General features: G+C 38.3%; 1 long non-coding RNA gene across 1 annotated transcript; it reads left to right on the top strand.

The window, feature by feature from the left end:
- The first annotated feature begins 257 nt into the window (after positions 1–257).
- LOC149250418 (uncharacterized) lies at positions 258–7,603 on the top strand. Its single transcript, XR_016265946.1, has 2 exons — positions 258–409; positions 7,251–7,603. It is a non-coding gene; the product is annotated as an uncharacterized LOC149250418 (long non-coding RNA).
- Positions 7,604–12,932: the final 5,329 nt, after the last annotated feature.

Raw genomic sequence — 12,932 nt, 5'->3', positions numbered from 1 at the left:
CAGGCGGATACTCTGCGACCAATAGCTTTCCGTCTTGCCTGCTCCATCCAATAGCTGCCATCTATTCGACAAACCAGCCACCCACTCCATTTCGCTCCATTTCGCCATCAGCTCCCGGCCTCGAACGTGGATCCTTTGCATGCAAGCCTCTGCATGTAACTCCAAAACGTGGCACTCTTAGGCCATGCAGACCTCTAGCCCACACGACCATTGCTCTCTCTCATCAAACTCTATTTAACCATCTCGCACAGGCTCTTTTCTGGTTTCCCCCCAGCCTGCTGGCTGGCGGGCCGCCTTCCTCCCGTCACTGTTTTCACTCTGCTCTCTTGCTATCACTGTCTTTCTCCGCTCATGGCGTCTTCATGGTTTCGGCTCTCCGTCCCCGGCGTTTGTGCGGCTCCTCTCACAGGTTAGTTTTTCTGATAACTTAGCCATCCTCGTTTATTTAGCTTCGACTTTGTAAGGTTATGCATCATGGGTTTTACATTCTAAGCTATGTTTCCTATTCCGTTTCTCCATAAATTATATCTGCTATAATTATCGTTTGAAGATTCTCGTCTGCGCGGTTTTTCTTTCTGTTTTTGGGCTTCATTATGAAGAAAGCTATCTTAAATAGAATCAGAACTTCTTTTTACATTTATAGCCCATGCAAGGACATCCGTTTTAGATTAGGGAATTGGTGGTGCATCTGTCGATGCTTCTGCTATTGCCCTGCCTGCAACAGCTGAACTGAAGATCTGTTGCGGCCCGCCTTCGAACCTCACAGAGACTCACTGTTTTTTCCGGCCTTTTCTCGGCCAAAGAATTCAAAATTCTTTTTCCGGTCATCCTTAATTAGCCTCGATATCCCCTCTCTGCAACTGCAGGCTTTATTTCTACCTATCCATAACTGCACCACCCTTCTTCTACACTCATCTTGTTTTTTCGGCGGCTGGATATCGTCACCTCCCCTTACAAAACTCTTTTCTAGACTCTTCTCTGTCTTCTATCTGTCCTTTCGTTTGCCGGGAACTCTGGTCAGCAATCTCATCCTGTACTTTCTCCAGAACTTTTCTCTGCAACAGTCTCATTGTCTAGGCATCTTTCTCTGTCGGTGACATTCCTGGGGATTTTCCTTAAATTCGGGTGGTACGGGGGATCCCTTTTTGGGATCTCGCTCCTGACATCGATGGCAGAGGACAGCGACTCCCCGGCCACGAAAGCTCTTTTTGCCGCGGCCATTCAATCCGAATCAACTCGCTTACATGCCAGTGGGAATCCCAGCTGGCATGACACGTTGTCAGTTTCTCTTCCGACTGGGCTGAGGGACCCTCCTCTTCTTGCCTCTCACAAACAGCTGCATGGCCGTTACAGGCACAAAGCCCCGGTCAAGACTGTCCCTCCCCCGAAAGCGGTTTCAGTTTCGGGCTCTCAACTGGTGGAGCGCATAGCGAGCCTGCAAAAGAATGCTCTAGTCGGGAAATGGTTCTTCCCGGAACTGGACGAGGCTCAAATGAGAAGCTGGATTTCAAAATCATGGTCCCCCATCATCGGGTATACTCCAGTTATCTCACGTCTCATGAAAGAATGGTTTTCCTTCCACTTTCAAAAGGAGGAAGACTTGGAGAAGGTTTTAAACAAACCTTGGGTATCGGGAAGGAGCTTCCTCTCCCTCTCGAGATGGTACCTCGGCTTCGACCCTCTGAAAAATACCCCCTCACACAGTATGATTTGGGTAAAACTCCCAAATCTCCCGCTCGAGCTATGGTCGCCGGACACTCTTGCTCTAATTGGCAACGCGATTGGCAAATTCATCTATGTCGACCCATGGGTCCGTGGCGAAAAGGACAAGAGAATCGCCTGGATTCTCATCGAAAGGCCATACAAGGGTGGCTATCCGGATCAAATTGAAATCTATTGGGAAGGTTCTCGAATATGCCAAAGGCTGGATTTTTGGGGTATCCCGTTCCGATGCTCCTCTTGCCACCGAACGGGACATCTCATCAGAGACTGCAAATTCCGCCGCCACAGGTTCACAAAGGTGAAAGAAAGACAAATTAATTCTCCATCCCGCTCAGAAAGTGACAGCCCCACGGGGAATCATTTCTCCTTTATGTCTTCCGAACATCGCGGCTCACAGGAAATCTCGCTGAACAGAGCGGAGTCGCCCAATCTTGCTGATTTCAAAAGCCCCCCGCTCTCCCCTCCGCTTATGAACATGGCGGCCTTCACTAGCTCTCCGGTCCCTGAACAGTTTGAAGAGAGTGTGGTTCCCTCTCCGCCAGCAATGAACGCCGATGATTTTGTTGTGGGCTCACTCCCCATCCAAATTTCCTCATCCTCGCCCTCCCCTTTAAATTCGCCCCCCTCCTCCCATAAAGGCAAAGCCCCCCAGCTGACTCCGACTCCTTGTAATTCTCCAACTGGCTCCCCGGTTAATGTTCTCAATAGCGATATAGATCTTCTCCTCAACCTTCATCCCTCCATTCTCGAACCGCTTACCATTCATAAACCTTCTTTCCCCATCATCAGTCCAGACTCGGCCAAAAATATCACGGTAAGAAAGAAGCACAGAGGTGGGAGCAGACATTACAAAGGTAGGACGACTGCTTCTGATTTGGGTGTTATTAACTTTCCTCTCATCGATGTTCCCATCATGGAGTCTCCTCTGCCACAGCCCCTTAGAGCAAGCTCGGTTGGCCAACAGTCAAAATGACCTTCTTAATATCATACAATATCAGGGGTTTGGGAGCGACCCCAAAATTTCTGGCTCTGAAGGCGACTTTTCTATCGGCTCGTCCTCATATTATCTTTATTCAAGAGACCATGCACTCTAGCCATATGGCCTTGGCTTTCTTTCGAAGAATGTTTCCCACATGGCACATGGCAGCCACCAGTGCAGAAGGCCTTTCCGGTGGGCTTGTTACTCTTTGGGATCCTCTCTTCGTCAAAGCCAAAGCCTTCAAATGCATGGCTGGAATTCTTATTTCGGCATCCATCAGAGGAAGACCTCATATTCTCAATTTGTTAAATATATATGCGCCCTACCGGAATAGACTTCCCTTTTGGGACTCCTTATTCCAATCGGAAATTCTAGACATTAACTCTTTGCTTATTGCAGGTGACCTAAATTTCACTCTCAGATCGGAAGAATGCTGGGGTCAATGCTCCACCGTGGATAAGTTGGCACACAGATTGAGAGGGGAGCTCTTGAAAAGAGATCTTGTTGATATACTCCCAGAATCTTTGACTCCTACATGGGACAATGGCAGGTTGGGTGCGGCCTATATTGCCAAAAAAATTGACCGCTTTTTGCTGTCATCAAACATCATAGAACTGTGGGGAATGCCAATTGCTAAAACTGGTGGGGATTTGTCCTCGGACCACAAGCCCATCCTTCTTGATTGGATGCACACCGAGCAAAAAAAGGGTTATTCTTTTAAGTTCAACTCCTCTTATCTTCAGGATGAATCTTTTATTGACTTCATCAAGTCAAGCTGGAGGATCATCATCCAAGCAGAGGACGCATTCCTCCTCCCTTTTCGTGAAAAAATTCACAAGCTGCGGGAGAAAATCAAGACATGGCAGATCAAAAAGAAGGCGTCTGATTCACAGGATCTCCATAACATCAATCTTGAAATCAGCTCGCTCTCTTCAACAATCCATCTACATGGCCTTTCCTTTGACAAGAAAGTTCTCCTCAGGTCCCTGGAAAAGAGGAAGCAAGAGCTGCTCCTTAAAGAGGAACAATATTGGAGGTTAAAAAGTCGAGCAACTTGGCTCAAACAGGGTGACAGGAACACCAGATTCTTTCACAATTTCGCTAACGCCCGCAGAACAAAGAATGCGATTTGGGAAATTGAAGATGGTAACGGAGTCCGCCTGTTCTCCCAACAGGACATTTCCGCAGAGGCCACAAGATTCTTCAACAATCAATACAAAAGGCAACACAGTCACATTGACGATATGCTATGGGCGGTCGAACACCTTCCGGTTATGTTTGACGACGCTGCCAATGATGAACTCCTTCGGCCTGTCACTGAGGGTGAGCTCTCCGATATTGTCAAAAGTCTCAAAAAAGAAAAAAGCCCAGGGCCCGATGGCCTGCCGATAGAGTTCTTCACACATTTTTATGAACTGTTCAACCGTGACCTTCTCAACATGGTGGATGCCTCTCGTCACTCTGGTAGCATCAATAGTGCTCTCTCGGCCACCTTTATTGCTTTGATTCCCAAAAAAGAAAAATCTACATCCTTTGGGGATTACAGGCCGATATCCTTGTGCAACTCGCTCTACAAGATCATCTCCAAGCTTATTGCAGAAAGAATGAAAAAAACTCTCAGCTCCTTCATAACAAAGCAACAACACGCTTTCCTAAAGGATAGACTTATCCTCGACGCAGTTGCCATGGCTCAGGAGTGCCTTTTCTCCATCTGCACCAAGAACATTGATGCTGCGGCCCTCAAGATCGACCTGAAAAAGGCCTTCGATTGCGTTGACTGGAGCTTCCTCAGGGTCCTCCTTGCTAAAATCGGGTTAAGACCATTGGCCATCAGCTGGATTATGGCCTGCGTCGAAACTGTCCATTACTCAGTAATCATTAATGGTATTCCAACATCTTTCTTCCAGGCTGAGAGAGGGCTCCGCCAGGGTTGCCCTCTCTCCCCTCTCCTATTCATTTTGGTTATGAATTCTCTCAGCACCCATATCAATCATGCTGTCGCTCAAGGTAGATGTAAACCGGTCAAGATATGTAAGGATATCTCTCTTTCCCACAACTTCTTCGTTGATGATATTCTAATTTTTGCTATGCTCTGTAAATCTACTTGGGTTTGTCTCTACGTGCTCTTCCAGAAGTTCCAATCTGCCACAGGTCTAATGATCAACAAAGGGAAAACAGTGTTATATCATAACGAATCAATCCCGGGTTCTACTCAATGGGTTGCGGATCGGTTCGGCATTACTCTTGCCCCTCTAAAGGATGGTTTCTCTTATTTGGGCTTTCGCCTCAAAGTCAAGGGTAACCGATGCCTGGATTGGCTCTGGCTCATTGAACGCTTCTATACAAAGATTTCCAAATGGGAACTACGTCTTTTGTCCCTAGCTGGCAGATTCATTTTGATTCAGTCGGTGCTCTCCCAACTTGCGGTTTATTGGGGACATCTCTTCATTCTTCCCGCCTCCATCACCAAAAAAATGCAGTCCATTGCTGCAAATTTCCTCTGGGGCGGGCGATCCTACCAAACAAAATTTCATCTTGTGAGGTTGTATCTCATCTCTAAATCGAAGAAGCTCGGGGGATGGGGCCTCTTAAACATGCGGCTCTTTGGGAGAGCGCTCATCTGCAAAACACTTCACAGAGGTATTTTTGGGAACGGCCCATGGAGCTCCCTTATCAAGCAAAGATACCAAAAGGGCAGGAACATGGATTTCTGGTTCAGAAGGTCTTCTCTTGGCATCAAACAGGGCTCTCCCATTTGGTGTAGTTTCAAAAAGATCCAACCTTTTTTCTTGAAGAATCTAAAATGGACTTTGTTCACGGGCTCATCTGTTCTCATTGGCATTGACCCCACCTTATACAACCTTGAATCAATGATCCCACCGGCCCTCCTCTCCTTCTTCCACACTAGGGGTATCTTCACCTGGTCCAAACTAATAGACTCATGCTCCTCTCTGGAACCCAACTGGAAATCTGAACACCAGCTCGCCATCCCTCCTCCTCTCCGCCCCCTATGGTCCTCTTTCGTTCTCCACTTCACTCATCAGGGGGTCCTCCAACTTGGCATCAAGGATGAATTAACCTGGTCCCCTCAATCCTCCATCCATCCCATCACTGTCCGTTGCATCTACTCTGCCCTCTCATCTGCTCTCCCTCGTCCCCCCGTCATCTTCCCTGTCAAGCTATGGAAAGCCCCTTGTCCTCTCAAATCCATCCTCTTTGCTTGGCTCCTTTTCCATAACAAGAATCTCTCCTGGGACGTTCTCCAGAACAAAGGCTGGCTCGGCCCTAGTAGATGCCATCTCTGCCTGGCTGATGCAGAAACAAATTTCCACATGTTCTTTCAATGTGCTGCCTCCTCGGCAATCTGGTCAGAGCTCTCCTTGATTTTTGGTTTCTCCTCCCGTCTGTTCTCATCTGTACAGGATGCTTTCTTGTGGTGGGCCTCTCAATGCCCCACCAGGCGCGCCCTCTTCATTCTGACATGCTAGCACATCTGGAAATGGAGGAATGGTTGTATTTTTCAGGGTTTCAGCTTGCCGATCAACTCCATCATCCCCCTGATCTCGGGTGCTTTGCCCCTGGATTAGTGCTGCTGCTCACTGTTTTTCCATCATATTGGGATTTTTCTGTTATATGTCTTACATGCTCTCTCTGTTATAAGTCTATCGTGCTCAATCTGCTACATGTCTGTATATGCACTTTTCGCAATGCTGCCTCTTATGTACTCTGACTATTATATGATCTCAATATAATATATTCTGCTTTTTCTCTCTGAAAAAATAAAATTTGAAATTGGAATTATATACATAAATTATATATCATATATATTATATTTATTTGAAATTGTAACATTATAGGTATGATGTGAAGTTAAAATTTCATGTTTGTATATATCATATTGTTTCCGTAATATATATATATATATATATATATATATATATATATATATATAATTTATATTTAATTTTTTTTACTTCCAATTAAAATATAAATCTGGAATATATAATTAAATTTATGATTCATATTATAAAAGGAATATATATTTTAGGTTTGTTTTATTTTAAATTGAATTTTTTTATTTTTAATGGTTAGATGAAGAAAGTGTACAAGTTTCAATTATGTATAGGAGGAACATTGAGATTTCATGACAAATTTTGTAGAAATGCAAACATTTAAAAGGGAAATCATATTACATTTAATATTTTGGATTCTATCTTGCTTTTTTGGAAAATGCTTCACGTTAAATACATAATTTATGACCTAATGTTTTATAATTTAAAACATAAAATCATACTACATTTAATATTTTGGATTCTGTCTTGGGTTTTTGGAAAATGCTTCACGTTAAATACATAATTTATGACCTAATGTTTTATATAGTGAAGAACTTTTACTAGGCATTACCTAAGGTAAAAAAATTAAATTTCATTAATAATAAATGTGAGATAATATTATTTGGAGAGCATTAGAAAGGGTGAGTTATATTTTAATTTCATTTATTATAATGTTTTATATTTGAGAATTAATTATATATTTTCTTTTAATGCAGCAATATTATTCAAAGGATTTTTAACGTGGAGAATTTGAGCGAGGATTTATTTCGATGATGGAATTTGTCTTTCATTTCGTTACAATAATAATTATTAATATAATTTTATTTGGAAGTTATGAGAACCAAATGGGAAACGAGTTTCCAGAAATATAAAATGGCGTGTCAGGGTTTATTTCTGGAGCTTTTTGGGAAGAAGCCTTTTGATAGAATCTTTTTGACAGGTTGGAGGATGGTAGCTTTGAAAAGAAAACTCTAACTATTACAACCATATTGTACATGTTGCAAATGGTCTCCTTCGATGTCACATGAAGGTTTTAGTAATAATATTATAATTCACTTTTTTTATGTTCTTCCATTTTTTTTTTCTTCCTTTGTGTTATTTTTAATTTTATTTTTTATGCACTGGTTCATTGTTCCAGAATGGTGGCTTAACTTGATTATGCATCATTTTTTAATACATTAAATGATTTTAAATTTTGGAATACTTGATATTTGGGATTTTAAAATCATAATTTGAATTTAATTGTTGCAAGTTTAATTCCATGAATATATGATTTTTAGGGTTATGTGCACTATAAATTCAAATGCCATAAAAAATAAGTTCTTTAAATTTTATTCCCCTTTTTATTTTACTTTTGTTTTTCACTATTTTCCCCTCACGAAAACGAGAGATTATTACTCATTATTTGACTTGTTCATATTGTCTAATATTTCACACATTACATTTAATTTAATGTTTCTCTAATATTTGTTATTGGAAATTATTAAATTAAATTATTCTAATTGTTATGTAGGTTTAATAATAATAATACTTGATGTTATGTTATTTAAACAATATAGTCCAATTAGATGTATTTAACACCAGTGTGCTTTAATTTTAATTTTATTTCTCATTAACCTTTTAATTTGCCTCATTTGTCATTAATGAAGTTTCAATTTAATAAGTTTTTTTTGAAATATGCACCTACCATTTCTTTTTCCTAAAAAACATTATTTTATTTAAAATATTTTTTATTTAATAATCTGGCATATTTATTTGTTTAATTAGAAAATATTTATTTCACACTATTTTACAACAAGCATTCAATTTTGATTATCTCCAGGGAATACCCGTTGTGGTGAAAGGGAGGTAAGCCCTTGCCACCTAGAGCAGGGGGATCTAGGATCCTCAGTGATGTGGTCTTAGGTCGTCCTCAATTACCGGGACAATTTGTGCATGAACATAATTTGGTGCTATTGTCGGGGACCGAATTGTTAAACTTTCATTTTCCTGGTAGCTAGATTAATTGATTAATTATGTGATATGTTGGTGAATAGGATCACAGTTGCAAACTTCTTAAAGGTTTTTCAAGTATATATTTCTTTATTTTATTGTTCACCTGATGACTCCCTCATTTATAATTACTAATGGTTGTTTCTTGGATTGCATCACATTTTCTACTTTGGATTTTCATCATATTGTAGGGTTTCCAAATGAGTTACCAGATATAGACATATGGAATACCTACCTACCACATTTTCATGAAGATGAAGACGATGATCAAATTGAACATTTGCTCTTATTTCATGATTCTCTTCTTAGGATGGGGGTCTAACATGAGGACGTATGGATGAAATTGTTCATGATGTCATTGGAAGATAGAGCTCAACAGTGGTATCAGAAACTTCCTCCCACAATTATTTTATCTTTAAAGGATTTCCATACAGTTTTCTATGAACATTATGCAACTATGTGTCCCTCTAATTCACTTGGAAATTTTCGTTGTTTATTAGATGAACATTGTGGTGATTCTCATTCAACATTTAAAGAAGATTTAATGATGAAATAGTGAGTTGGAAAGATGTTGATTCTAACGAAAAATGCTTACCCTCTCTCGATTTACCAAATGAAAATTTAGATGGACTAAGTGTAACATCTAATATTGAGTGTCAAGAGAACCTTAAAGAATCTAATAGATTAAACATCGACGATAAATCTAATTTCTTTTATTTTGATTCTCATGAGGGTAGTGTTTATAAAGTTTGTAAATCAAATGATGTTGAAGAGGAAAATATACCAATAATTGTATCAGCATCACATATTTATGATTATGTGGATGAATCATCATTAGTCGAAGATCTTGTTTTATCTAATGAAATGACATGTAATGATATCTTAGTAATTTTGATTCTTCTGTATGTGAGAGTTATGTTTATTTTTCAAAACCACCCATGTACAACACACATGAAGATGACACAATTTCCTCTCACAATCTTGAATTGAATAAAAATCAACTTACCATTATAAATTTACAATCATGTTGTTATTTTAATTCCATTGATGCAAATGAATATGTTAAACATAAAGATTTAACTAATTTAACATCAATACATGATGACGAACCCATTCATGATGATCATATGGTACAATGAGAAGATCATACTATAGATCTTATGGCTGTTAATGTATTGAATTTTATTGCTATATGTTTATTTTTAAACTTTGACATGATTAACTCTATGGCAATATAAGATAACCATGAAATAGGGATACATGAAAGTATTTCTCATGGAAAAGTTGCTAATATTTCAAGATTTTCTTCATTAGATGTTCATACAAACCCGCAGGACTTCATTGAAGCATGGATGAGTGCATACTTCGAAAATGTTTTTTCTTGTTTCCAATCAAATGTGAATATATATCTCGATGTCTTGGTAAAAAAATTTCTCCCCTCCTTCTTTCAACAGTTGAATATGTTATTATTATTAATCAAATTGAGGCCTAAAGTCAAGAAGTTCGTCATTGGAATATTTGTGTCTGGTTACACTGGATTTTCGATTTTTTGGATAAATATTGTCATTAAAACACATTGTATATAAATCATTTACAAAAAAACACCTTCTCTGCATCCTAGGTTTAGAATGAATAAAGATGAAGGTTTTTTTCATCTTAAAGAGTTTTTATGCGATCAAAGTAGAATGGAATACCCATATATGAATCCTTAGTATTAACCATATGTTAGAAAATTATATTACAGAGAAATGGAACACATAAAATATATTTCAGAAATATAAACACAAAAAATGCATAAAACAAGAGAGACACAGATATACGTAGTTCACCCAATTTGGGCTACGTCCATAGAGAAACAACTAGTCCTTCCTTTTATCTTATCCAGCAAAATGAAGAGATACAACGTATAGCAAATCCGTTGTAATTCCCTCTTCACTCTCAATCTCCTCTCTCTTTCTCGCTCAAAATACACATCTACATAGACACAATACAATTCCCTCATATCAGGGAAAATTTTAAGAACCCCCCCCTAAATTTATAAATATAATAAATGGGCGAATCTCCATGGTATCTAGGAAAAATGGAAGGCGATTTTATCAATAATATAATATGTATATATAATTTTTTGGCGAATCTCTCACCAGGCATGGCGAATATTTTACTCAATTATAAAATCTTGTAAGATCTTGGTGAGTCTTTCACTAAATAATAAAACTTTGTAAAGTCCTAATGAATCTTAGCATAGGCTACATGTTGGTTTAATTCCCCCATTTAAATAGGCTACATTCCAGGTGAATACCATGGGTCAATACCATGTGCCATTTTGGTGAATACCATGGGTCAATACCATGCGCCATTTTTATTTTTATTAATGCTAATATTAGGGTTAATAATGGTTTTTTGCATGGTATTAATAACAATCTAGTCCATGGTATTTGTCCCATAGTGTTTTGGCCATAGGTTTCACCTAAATATAACCCATTTTTTGAGTGTTCGTAAATATAAGGTGACTTATGGAGTAAATATAAAAAAATGTTTTATTTGTTTACCATACCTCTCGTTTATTTATATTTTTATTAATTTACCATACCTCTTTTACAAATATGGTATTTGGCCCATAGGATTCACTTAAATGAAACCTCTTTCTTGAGCCTTCATAAATAGAACGAGGGTTATGGACTAAATATAAAAAGAGGTTTTATTTATTTACGATACGTCTAGTTTATTTATATTTTTATTTATTTACCATACCTTTTGAGTAAGTATAAAAAGACGTTTTATTTATTTACCATACCTCCACTTTACTTATATTTTTATTTGTTTACACCCTTACATGTATATAAGGTGACTTATGGAGTAAATATAAAAAATGTTTTATTTATTTACCATACCTCTCATTTATTTATATTTTTATTAATTTACCATACCTCTTTTATAAATATGGTATTTGGCCCATAGGATTCACTTAAATAAAACCTATTCTTGAAAATGGGCGAATGGAAGGTTGTAAGTCCTAATTTCAAGGGCTAAATTTACATCTTTTACCCTCTCCCTTAAAATAAGGTGGGGTATTTGAGGTGATTTGTAAAAATGTACTATGATACAAAATATTCGCCCACTAAAAATTTAAAACCCCTTAATTTCGCCAAAGGGCGAACATTCGCCCCTAAAATTATCCTTGCCTCATATATAGTGAAGGGTTGCCTTCTAAGGTAAAAAAAACCCTAAATTAAACATAACTTCTATCATGAGATTGTCACCTAATGAACGACCTAGATTGACTATGAAATTACAACATTTTACAAGGCGACACGAATAGACGAGCACAGTTGCCACCACATTATGAAATGAGGTCCAATGCGGCGATACCTCTGAATAAAGAAGATAATCAGGCTCCAAACCCAACACCATATTAACAATATTTTTAGATACATATTTAAGGACTTTATTTGTAAATCATGTTTGAGGGGTAACAATCTTTAAATGGCTCAGGTCTTAATTTCTTAATAATGTCACCTTCATATTGAATATTCTTCACCACATTCCTCTTCCATACTACTTACACATAAATACTAAGGGATCACATTATGTCATAAGGGCTAGACCTATAACTCTAATATTTATCTTTGATAAAATTAAGTTGAAACTTTGGTGGAACTAGTTAGTCATATCACAATCATACATGAGACCTTCCCTTATCACCATACTAGCCTAGGGATAGGAACTGATGTTTTCTTGGGTGGGACATGCTAGTATCTCCGCTGAGGCTATAGATGCTCGTTGGAAACGGAGCAAGGCTAGTGTCATTATATTAAAATCTAGTTTGTAATCCTCCCACTCCTTCTGTTGTGGTAAATTCTGATGCGGCATGCTAACATCTCCATTGGGGGTATGAACTCTCACTAATAGTGAAGCAATGTTAGTGTTATTAGACCAAGGCTAGTGCGTAATTATCTCATCATGTGAATATTATATTTCCTAAATAAATTGAAAGAAGGGCCTCTAACACGAAGAGAAAACAAGAATCCAAAAAGTTCATCATCTAAGGATAGTGGATGACTCCGTTAGGGCTATGGACGCTTGCTGGCAATGGAGCGACATCCGATTCTAGAAACTCATGCTATGGATAAAAAAATGATCTAAAATCCTTAATGCCTAACCTCCTTAGTTTCAATAAACTCAAAAATGGAAGTCACTCTTATGTATCTTAATTAGCTCCATGATTTATGTAATTTCTTAATCATTAACTGTAAGTAGGTATGAATTGTTATGGTATTAGATGTTCTTATGAAGTGATACATTTAATATTTTTGAGATCACGTGTCTTAAACATTATCATAGCTACTTCGATATACTTAATATACAAATAAATGTCTTTTATGTATGTAAATAATCATAAAACTTGT

The sequence above is a fragment of the Pinus tabuliformis genome, chromosome 7 (assembly GCF_031772625.1).
Source record: "Pinus tabuliformis cultivar Carrire ecotype Pingquan chromosome 7, CPIR1, whole genome shotgun sequence".
Classification (NCBI taxonomy): Eukaryota; Viridiplantae; Streptophyta; class Pinopsida; order Pinales; family Pinaceae; genus Pinus; species Pinus tabuliformis.
This window is presented reverse-complemented; position numbering and strand designations above follow the sequence as displayed.